The sequence below is a fragment of the Cupressus sempervirens genome, chromosome 4 (assembly GCF_028749045.1).
Source record: "Cupressus sempervirens isolate cs-2001-9-10 chromosome 4, ASM2874904v1, whole genome shotgun sequence".
Taxonomy (NCBI): Eukaryota; Viridiplantae; Streptophyta; class Pinopsida; order Cupressales; family Cupressaceae; genus Cupressus; species Cupressus sempervirens.
The window spans coordinates 820,220,583-820,232,687 of NC_143121.1; the positions used below are offsets into that span (position 1 = coordinate 820,220,583).

Genomic DNA, 12,105 nt, shown 5'->3' on the forward strand with positions numbered 1-12,105 from the left:
TTGAATGCTTCTAATTAACTAAGATTTTTCTGGTTGTTCTACAGTCCAACTTGCCACATAAGCCATTCTATGGATCCATTCTTTTCATATGATATCTTTAGTGGCAGTGATATATTCATTTAGTAGATAAGAAGGGAAGCCAAGCTCTAGTGTTTTAGTTAAGGTGGTTAGCTAACTATTAGATTAGTTGTTGATTTTTATATTTATTTAAGAATGTTTTTCAATTGGTATGATTTGGGATACGAGGAAGAGGTAGAGATTTCCATTAAGTAGAAAGCACAATCATTGCTAGCCTAGATCTCTTGAGATTCTGTAGCTTCATAGGTGAAAGTTAAGTTGCATCATAAACCTTAAAAATTTCATTGAAACTAGATGCTAATCTTCTACAAGTGAAAGTTAAGTTGCATCAAAAACCTTAAAAAATTAATTGCAAATAGATGCTAATCTTTTGACATACTGAGGAGGCCCTACCAAACATTTGTTTATTATTGGGTATAATTTAATTGCTTTCCTATTTGACGAGTTAGTATTGGACAATATAGTTGTCTTTTGTTGTTTTTGATCTAGTTTTCCCCATAAGAGTGGAATTCTAGTTGTGCACATGAAAGGAGATACAAAACAACCTTATATACACGAATCAAATTTGCAAACCTACAATTAAGTAGAGGGAATCTAGTCAACCAAAATCTTCAACAACACCCAATTTCAATGAAAGGAGATGGGTGACATTATGTAGAAGGCATTTGTTGAGGTACTTTCGATTGAGGAGAGAATTGACTCTTAAATTATTTGTGTAGATGGGACAAAACTGTTTTGCTCCATTGAATCAATATTAGATAATACACTCTTTAGCTGTTTGGAGATAATTAGCACTTGGGAGTAGGCTTTTGCTTAGGAGGCTATAGTTAGGAAAGAATCCTCTATGTTTTTGGATTAATCATGCAACCTAATAAGGGGGCTGACCCTTACATAGACAAAGCTTGAAAGCAATACAAAGCATTTACAACACTTAGACAACACAACAAATGTTGACTAAAAGGGTAAAATACATAGCATAGAGGCTGCGAGCCCTCCAAAGGTATGGCCAAACTCACATGGCAAGATATGATGAGCGATAATTTGAAGAATAGTTCTCCCTACATTGTTGGATAAAAGTCTAGGTGATGCTATCCTTAGACATCCCAATTAAGGTAAAGCGTTAGGACAACCATTAGCATAGCAACCAAAGTGCTGAAGTTGAGCAAAGTAAACAAAACCTTGATGCAAAATGCTAATGTTGTTATGTTTTTTGTTAATATTATAGAAATCTATTTCTTCTTTGCTTACAAACGTAAGAAAATGATAGGATCAATTCCATTGTTGTAGGGTTAATTCATATTTATGCCCTCTATAATTTGCTTTTGAATAGTTCTTTCATGTGGTTTAAGTTCATTTGCATTTTATTAATTTGAGTTAGAAGCCAACTCCTATTGTATATTTGAGATGTTGAATCTGATTCATATATTCTATTAGTGAGATGGATGTACAAGAGACTCTGGCCATACTTGCTTGACTAGATTCTCTTAAATATTTCCTTATTTAACAAGATAAAGGAGAACTTGAAATGAATTTGGAAGATTTATGAGTTTGTAAGAAAGTTTTGACACTACCTTGAGATTTACTTCTATAGCATTTGAGGCCCTCTAGATTAGTGAAGGACCTATAAAAATTAAAGAAGCTCTTTTTATTCTTGATAAGGAAACCACCCTTTCTCCTTGTTATAACAACAAACAAGTTTAATATTCCATCTGTGGATTAAATTTTGTCATAGAATTGGGTTTTATGAAAATTGTGTGCCAATTTTTTGTTTGTTATTTGATTTGGGGAATGCACATTGTTGATGTTTTCCAGAATGTGTGAATAGTGTTGAGTACCTAGCAAGGTGTTGCCCCAAGTTTTTATGGGTTCCTCGGTAGGGACTTATTCACATGTCTTATGTTTTCTTAGGTCCTAGGTGGCATTCTAGAAGGTTGGTTGGTTGTTACATTATCAGATAACAACTACTTCTAGTTATCTAAGTGAGCACTTTAGTTGTCCCATTGTATAGGATTATGACACATGCTAGTACCTTGTTTGATCCTTCTTCTTGCCTTATGCTTATTAACAAGGCCTTGTGTTTGAAGTAAGCTATTCTTTTCCTTTGTATCTTGAGGAAGTTATTTTGGTCTTGTAGAGATCATTGAGTGTTGAGTCACCAATCTCCTCTATCAATCATAAACTTTTGAGGGTTTGATAAATGATGTCCCTATTAGACATTTTAAGATCGATATGTCAAAACACTACATGAGGTTCCTTCAGAAGAAGTGACTAAACTTAAAATATACAACTAGATTTTATTATCATTTTTATGGCTTTTCTGTTTGTTTCTCAAATTTTTAAAATATCATGTGATAAAGGGTGCTCCCCTTAATAGCACAAACACTCAAAGAAATAGAGAAACAACAACAATTTTGCGAGAACAAAATATGGGCTTCATATTATCTTCACAAGTGTGGAGTTACAAAATTCAAAACTACAATATGCAAACCCACATGGGTGCCTTCCTTACAATAATATGCAAGATAGAGTACAAGACCACCCAAAATTGCACTAGAAAACCTGTGGGCTTTCCTTATATAGGCAATTTCCATTGCCTGGGAAGGTTCTTGACACTTAGCCCTAGTTCTTGAGGTCGACTAACCTCATATTATATTATTTTATTACACTTTAATACCTAGATTCGGCTTAAGACAATTTACAAATCACATTTTTAAACAACCCAACTATGGAGACCATGACTTACAAACCATTGTCCCGATTGGCTTTATCACCACTTTTTGGAAACAATAAGCTCCTGCCCTACAATGGCGAAACGCGTTAAGTGTCCATCAGCTAAGGTTTCACCTGTTTTGGAGCCATTTAGGCCTTCATCATTGAGCCTCGAGTTTCATATCAAAAATTCATACCAAAATCTGCAGTAACTTCACTAGTACATATGATAGGGCAGTTAAAATTGTCTGGCATGATAATATATCTAAGATAAAACCACACCTATGAAACTAGAACATTCTGAGCTCAGATGACCTACTTACTAAAAATAGTAAGGTTTCACAAACAACTTTTCCCTTACACCCAAGATGCTCTTGGATCATCATGTCTTTTAATAAACTAGATATGTTAAAGCAATGGTTTCATGTGTTTGTCCCCTAGACATTTTATATTCTAGGCAAGTATCTTCACCTCTATTTGTTTTTATTATATTTGTATATTTAATTTAGTGTGGTTTGCTTTGAGTTGCTTCTTTTGCATTAACCTCAATTATTTTTTTGCTTTTGCTTTTTTTCTCTCTCTCTTAGAGAAGTTGCAATTCTCTTGAAATTATCTTTCTTCACTTGGAAATGGAATTAGTTTGTCATCTTATTCTTTTTTAAGTTGCTTTTTCCTGCTTCCGTGCTTTGGGCAAGGCATTGGATGAATTGAAAGTGGAAGCTTTTTTAATAGAAGTCTAAATATTGGTAATATAGGGAAGTCTCACCTTCATCAACACTATTGAAAGCGTTTCTTTAAGACTACCAAACTTTAAGGGCCAACTGTTTAAATACTTTGTCCTCTTGGTTGTGAAGAAACTTTTCCTAAAGATAGCAATTTTAACTTCACTGTGAGCTTTTGAGTTTCTATTATTTTTCCATCCAATGTTCAAACAATTGAGGAAATGTCCAAGCTACCTTCAAATTATCCACCAAGGTCCACCAAGGTTGCCTCTGCGAGATAAATGAAAATTTCACTACACCTGCAACTTTAATGAGCATTTTAACAACATAAAATGATAGAATTGAATTGATGGAACCCAATCCATGTTTAACAATGTGCAAATCTTCCCTTAACTTAATAGTTTTATGATACAAAACTTCTGATGTAATTTGCTTTAAAAATTACTTAACCTACGTTATAGATATTCTCTAAATAACATGTTTAAAGGAGCAAAATTCAAAATATTTGAGAATCTGGAATCCCTCAATAGAGAGAGAGCGTGGAGGTGGCGAATCTGACATTACTACATACACAACACAAAGGCGATTATAATTGGATGGTAAAGGTATTGAACCTGACTTAATGACCTACACAACACAAAACGATCATAATTTCATCAATCATTAACAATTGAAAGTGCGTATATGATGGCTGCCTAATCATTGCCCCAAGAATTAAAAAGATTTAATAGGTTAGGAACTACGATTCCAGTTGTCAATGTCATATGCATTGATTTTACTTTAAATGTATGAATATTCAAATCCCTTATGCTACAAACAATGTGATAGGCTCTCCCTAGAGAGCTTCTTACTTGAAAGGATATCTAGTGTTCACTTTTTTTGTTTGTCTACTTAAATTATTTGCAGGCCCCTACGCTTGGTCATGTAGTTTATCCCGTTTGATGTTTGCATAAAACAAAATTTAAAAAAGTTAATATCATGGGAGCGATCAAATAGGGATTAACTATAGTTTTAAAGGGAACTCATCATTGAGCATTATAGTTTAAAAAAAAGATATCAACCTCTTCGAAATATGGATTCTCTATGCTCCATATATATATCATTATCTAATGGAGAATGTTAAGTATCAATAAATGGGGGCTACTTATCAATTCATCTCCTACTTTATGAAAATTCTGAAATGCTATGCCGGAAGTTTACTCTAATACTGCATACACCTTTTTGCATGCTGAAACTCGTCAAAACAGATAATTTTGGGTTTGTGTTATTAGTCTTTTTTTTAAATAATCAGGCTTGAGGAGCTCATTTTTCACTTGCAAATTGTGTTGGTACAATTTATAACACCATTATAAAAGTTGTTGTTTGTTAGCATTCTAGTTTATAGTGACTGTCACGATTCTTATTTCTGCGTAGGGGAGTTCTTTTATTAATATGATATGTATTGTCTATTATATAAGAGTTTGTGTAGATTGTATTGCAGTCTTCTTATTAAATAAAAAGATCAAAATGAGATAAATTTTGAAATAAAAATGAAATAAGTTGATAAAAGAATTGAAAAGACAGGTTAAATTATTTCTTTAAGTTCGTATGGTTTGTTACAACTTAAATGCAAGTAAATTGGGCCTATAGTTTGCTAGCTTGAACTAAAATATACGAAAGATGAAGAAAGAAAAAATTCCAAGATACCAATATTCACAATCACATCAATAATCATATCCAATCGGATTCACTTATCTTGGCTATTGTACCTATTGTACTAGTGGGGTTTATTTACTCTCTACATGGAGAAGAATTAATATGATTGAAAATAAAGAAAATTAATTGTGTTGTTTAATCATCCATTTGTCTATTTTGTGCTTAATCTAGCATTTGCATATAACACTTGGTATGCTCGATTGTTTCATATTAAATCATGTTGAAAATCTCCTTTTCAAAAAGGAATAACAAACAATCTAAATACTCTACATATAATTATCAACAAGATAGGAGATGCTCATCTCAATGACCTAAATATAGACAATCATTTCATTGGTATTTAATCATAAAATGCATGAAATGATACATCATACTCAATGGGAGATATGTTCCACACAATCAACTAAAATTTAGCATTTGTGATGTGAAATTAATGTGAAGTTTGATGTTATTCATGCATTTAAGAAAGAATTAGATTGTATAACTTTAATGCATTATTGAAACATCAAGAGCCTAGATATGTGCATAGTTGAAGTTCTTTAAATTAAATGTCATGTTGATTACCATTAATTAACATGTAAACTAAAATACTCTATTCGAACTATTCAAATGAAAACTTCAAATTTATATCGATTGTGTTACAACATGACACACTATTATTCCTTGTTTATACAGTTGGCCATAATATAATGATGTTAATAAATAACGTGCAACCCATGTATTTGCTATTGCAAGTAATTACATGGTAGTTTGGTATCATACATGTATTCATATAAATGACACATGGATGCACTACACAGGTGGGTTGATATCAAGAACAAAACACATGTTCATTTGCTTCGTATTTACCTGCATCGATGCACATGATCAACTTGGATTCCATGTTGCTGCAAAGTATCAGGTATGCTTCTTCCAAGCTTTTGTTTTTGTATTTGAAGTATCATATGATGTTTGTTTTAAGAAACTTATTTCATGCAAAGTGAAATCATAGACTAGATAGTTGTCTTCTAACTTTGAAGGCAAAATGACATAATGGATTGATAATCATTTAAGTTGAAGTTCTTTGGGACATGTGTCTTTGATATTGTCTAGATGCTCTAGTGCTCGATAAGGGAAATGCTTGAACATTTTGTTATGAATTCAAAATACCTCAATTGCTTAGATAACACTTTTTAGTAAAATAACTTTACAAGAATGAGTAAGCCCAGATACATTTTATTGTGAAATATTAGAGAGAGAAAAAGGTAAACAAACATGCACCTTTGGCAACAATATTGTTATGGTTGGGTTTCACTTTACTTCCCCACATACAGTGTTTTAAATATCATACTAAGGGTATACATATGCATGTTTAGTAGCAATGCCATAAAGGTGAGATTTTACCTTTCATGTGTTGTACACAATGTCACAGTGCTAATAGTGGATACATTATAGTGATGTATAATGAATTTTGATTAAAATTATTATCTTTTCATGTGGTATTACCAAAACCCAAGATCTATCTTAAATTTTATATATAGGTGCTTTGCTAATCAAACAACTAGTCCATTGTGTTAAAGCTTTTAAATTAAAGTTTTTGCAAGGTTTCACATGTTACATCTTCACAAGCCTCAAACAAATATGTCTGTGAATGTAAACACATACAAATATTATGTATGTGTGTTTGGATTATGATGTTTGTTGTGAGAGAGCATACACTCACTTGTACAAAGATATGTGTTTATATTTGCATTTGGATTGTGATGTTTAATTCCTTAGACAAATTAGATATGGTAGAACTTAAATTGTCAACCTCCCCAATTTATGTAAATATTGGTATTATGGTTTTGTCACAGTAGCTAGTTTAGACTGGTTGGCACTTAAACTTTAGACCTCACAAACTTCTTGTTAGGCTTTTTGTTAAATTGAACTAAAGTTTAGATCGACCTAGTTTCTTATCAACATTTTTTTAAAGTCTGACTTGTAATTTGAAGATTTGAATTTCCTCTCAAATACTTAATTGCTTAAATTCATAACTTAATTTAACCACATAAGTTTGTGAAAGTTTAGTTGAATCACAATGTTTATTATCTAATTCAAAATATATTTTTTAAGACTTGAATGCATTGCCCCCCCAATGGTTGGACTCGATACTCTTACTAATGTTGAAAGAAAATGATTTTTTCACATTCAAATTATGTATAAGATGTGTAATACATTGTCAAAATGGAATTGATGGGTACAATCTAATACTTGCTAATTTTGGCTACAAGGGTCACAAACTTTACTTATGAAAATAAATATTATTGAACTTAATTATGTAAGCCAACATTTATTTATAATTTACATAAATAATAAATAGTACAAAATTTTCTTAGTATTACTATTTATGTATGTTAAAGTATTTAAAGATTTATGTTGTTATTCTAATATTACATTTAACATATTTGTTTTACATATGTTAAATGATCAAATTTTATAAAAGATGTATCGAAATATATATTCTAAATATTAAGTATATATTTTTATATAAGGTACTTCTTTTTCTTGATATAAGGTACTTTTTATTGTGTGTGCACTTGAGCATGCACAAGTGGAAGTGTGTGAAAACATTCTCATCTAAGCTTTTTAATTGTGTATGTGTGCTTGTGCATGTGTATGTGCATGCATGCACAGACTACTAAGTATCATGTATGTTTTTCCGAAGCTTTTGTTTTTGTATTTTAAGCATCATATGATGTTTGGCTTATGAAACTTATTTCATGCAAAATGAAGTCATAGACTTGATAGTTGTCTCTAATTTGAAAGGTGTGTGAAACTCTTCATCAATTTTTTTTATTGTGCGCATGTGTGCTTGTGTATGTGTGCACGTGCAAGTTTGATAATAAGGAACAATAAAACACGGTTGCCATGACCATTACAAATATAGATTAAAAAGACTATTTACAACAAAGTCGAGAACAAACCATTAATAACAGACTAGCAAAACAACTAGTAACCTACATCAGGAGTGGGTTAACATCTCATTCAAAAGATAGGGAGGAGAATGAGACTCTATAGAATGATGTTTTCGATGTCATTGAAGAACCCTCGATATAACACTATAACTAGGTTCCCACAACAAGGGGGGCAAGTTTAACTATAAAAAGTTTAAGATTTTTTTGTTTTACCACTCTGCTCTTTTACAGATTGTTGCTCATTGCTTTGCGCTGTGGTTTCTCCCTGCTATGCTTCTTCGATGGACCTTGTGGTTGTTGGTGCCGCGTCTGCTTGACTTGTTTCTTTCGGCAGTAGAACGAGGGTTAGGTCTTCTACTTCTGTTGTTGGCGGCAATGTTGCCTCTTTTGTAGTAGCTTTCAAAGTTGATGTCCATGGATTGGGGGTTCTATTTGTGGATCGTCAAATTTTTTCCTCAGTTGTGACTCCTGTCTCGATTAGCACTCCTATCCAGTTGGTGTTGGAGGATGTTATAGTCGAAGAAATTGCTCATACGATTGAGGACTTCTCTGAGAGGGCAACTATTTTTAGATTTTGAGGCTTCTGGCCTTCCCTTTAAGCTCTTCATGCTTGGATATCTAAGCACCGAGACCTGTTGATTTTTGAATCTGTCCAGATTTACCCTATGGCTAGGGGTTTTTTCATAGCAAATTTTGATGCTGTTGATGGTAGGAGGGCTATTTTGTGTAGTCTCTTCAGCTGCAAGGATCGTTACCCTTTGTTGGCCAAACCTTGGCACTAGGGTTTTGACCCTGCATCTAAATCTTTTTCCCATATGCCTCTTTGGGTCAGGCTCTCGAATCTTCCTCTTCACCTATGGCTGGATTTGGTTCTTGAAGCTCTGGGAGATGCCATTGGTGACTTCCAAATGGTGGATTCTAAATCTTCTGATATTTTGCATACTACTTACGCTCGCATCCTCGTGGTGGTTGATACTTCGAAGGGTCTCCCTGAGAAGATCAAACTTGAGGTCCCCAATGGTTCCTAGTTTCAGAGTCTAGATTACGAAGGAATTCCTTTCCGTTGTAGGGTTTGCTATGGGACTGGACATATTGTTGCACACTGTCCTATAGAATTGAGGAAATGAAAAAAAAAGACCTTCTTGGTGGTTTGGGGATTTTGTTCAACAATACTCTGTCCTTAAAGACTTTGCTCTCCTTCCTCAAGCCCCCCTGTCTGTGGTTGTTGTAGGTGCCAGTAGCTCTGCTCTGTCTGACTAAGCTATAGATCCATTGTTGGATGTTGATGCCACAGTAGCCCATCCCTTTGTGGGTCGGGTTCCTGTGGGCAATTTTTCTAGGGTGGTTTTGCTAGTTTCTCTGGTTGGGTTAGATGTCGATTCTTTGGTTTGGGAGAAGGAGGCTTCTCTGGTGGAGAAAGGTTGGACAAAGGTTAAAGGTAAAAATGCAAACGCTCCCAACAGTCTTCTGATTGACTTCTTAGATTCTAGTTGGGTCAGATGTTGATTCTTTGGTTTGGGAGAAGGAGGCTTCTCTAGTGGAGGAAGGTTGGACAAAGGTTAAAGGTAAAACATGCAATCATTCCCAACACTCCTCTGATTAACTTATTAGATTTCACTCTTTTGGGATTAGGGGGTCCTAAATGGTTTTATTGAGTTTTATTTGGTGGCAAAAGTGTATTGTGTTATCTGTGAGGCCACCCTAGTGACGTTTTTTTGGTTGGTGACCTTTTTCACCTTTGGTCTGTTGCATCTTTTATTTGAGCTCCATTGAAAATATTTTGACGTGTAAAGGGTTTTAGGAATCCTTTAAAACCTGTTTCCTTAATAAAAAACAAGGGGGGCAAGTGGAGAAATTCTCATTGTGAGATTATCAACACAGGCGCCGGGGTTGACAAGGTTGCACATCACTAGCTCAAGGTTGCACTTGAACACAAGTTGTAGTTGAGGAAGGGTTCTCGTGGCCTAAGGGATTTATATCGAAAAGAAGAGATGGAGTAGGATCCACAAGGTATGAGGTAGACCAAAGCAATAATATGAGCAACATGATGTGGGGAGTCATTGTTAGCCTAAGAAGAGCCACTAGAGAAAAAGTTGTAGTACTTTACAACACAAGAGAGCACAATCAGTTGCTAATAACCATAAGAGAAGCGTCAACATCCATAATCCAATGATCAAGTTAGTAGCCTACCTCCAATCATGAGAAGCACATATCTAGGAAGAGGTGTGGAGATGCCAATATTAACCAAAATGCATGCAAAAGGTGGAGAGGTCAATGGAGGTTGTGGTATAATCTACCTTTAAGAAATGACCAAGAGTTGCTGAAGACCTCAAAATGAGAATTCTCCCAAAAAGGAAGGCGAAGAATGGGAAGATGAACCTACACTCGACACATTGGACACATTGAGTGTCTTTGTAAGAACGTTGAAGGAGACCATTGTAGGTTTGGCAAAAAGATTGTGAGCTCCTCAAGTCTTATTACATCTTGCTCATCAATATATCTTAGCTATCAATAAAAATAAGTAATAAAACACCCTTAAACACAAGGGAAAACATCAATGTTGCATAATATTAATGCTCTCTTCTAGGCATCTATCTCAAAACGATGAAGCTTTGGTAGAAAAGGCTAGAACTTAACAAAGTTATAGACCAACTCACAATGTTGGTAGTAGTCTACATTATCCGTTATATCAAAGCCATAAACAACCATAGGGGGAGGCTTTGGAACAAAGAAAAAATCAAGAGATTTCCTTAGGAGGAAGGCATCACTAAATTTGGCAATAGGAACAAAGCTTTCTCCACCAACAACAAAAAAAAGGGTTTTGGGGGAGGACCCTCCAAGTTGTCTCCGCTGGTAGAACTAGGAACATATTCACGAAAGAGAAGCTAGTGTGTATTACTTGAACAATAACCTTCTCACCAACATAGACACGATTAGAGGCAACATAGACACGATTAGAGGCAACATCCAATAGATTCCTAGACTACATAGTCCAATCGACTAAGAGAACAATGCTATAGGGGGAAAAATGCTCTGGTAGGAGCCAAGGATAGTGGTATATATACCTATATAGATATATAATTTGCTGTTTTAAATGTTGCTCTCATATATGTTTGTTATCTTAAACGTTGGAACTTTTAATATGATATTGCCGTGATAATTGAGAAGACTAGGTGAGTTATAATTCACAAAAAAAAATCTTTTATATGCAACTTTAGGAAGTGTACTTCATCCAATTCTTTTTTGATTTAGGCAAAAAAGGTTTTGATGGGCTTCAAAATCTCGAGGAATAAAATAACCCGAGACACCCACAAAACCAAAGAGCCACAAAACAACAGTCAAAAGATGAAACCTACTAAGCTTAAAGTTTTTCTATGGGTTTTGAGATTGGCTCCCCACAACCTGACAAAAATAGAGCAAAAGGTACCCGTAAAGATTTCCCTTTGGCATCCTTATGGGAACAAAGGGTCATCTCAAAATAGGATGATGACTTCTTATGGTGTTTACCTAGAACTAGAATCCAATAATCTTTGACCTTAACAACAACATCTATGGTTGGGAGTCCAAAATAGAAGATCCAATACCCATTGAAGGGCTATTACCTCGTAGAAAACCAATAGAGATAGAATTGATATATTGCTAGGCAGACATAGGTGACACACCAAACTTTTTCTATGGGTTTTGAGATTAGCCCCCCACAATCTGACATAAACAAAGAACAAAAGGAACTAGTTAATATTTTCCCCCGACACCCTTATGGGAACAAATGGTCACATCGAAAGATGACAAAGGCTTCTTAGAGGGTTTACCTAGAACTAGAATCCAACCATCTTTGACCTTAGCAACAATATCTTGCCATGGCTGTGAGTCCAAAACAAAATGTCCAATACCCATGTAAGGGCCATCACCCCGTAGAGAACTCGTGGAGAGAGAATTGATACTCTGTTGGACAGACCTAGCTGACA

The 12,105-nt window shown here is 34.5% G+C and overlaps 1 protein-coding gene across 1 annotated transcript in view; it reads left to right on the plus strand.

Annotated features, from left to right (window-relative positions):
• The window catches only part of LOC149563902 (histone-lysine N-methyltransferase ATXR7-like), a 77,322-nt gene that overhangs the window by 44,051 nt on the left and 21,166 nt on the right, over nt 1-12,105 (plus strand). The window contains exon 19 of the mRNA XM_089827017.1: nt 6,005-6,105. The gene's annotated coding sequence lies outside the window, so the exon portion shown is untranslated. The remainder of the gene's footprint in view (nt 1-6,004; nt 6,106-12,105) is intronic.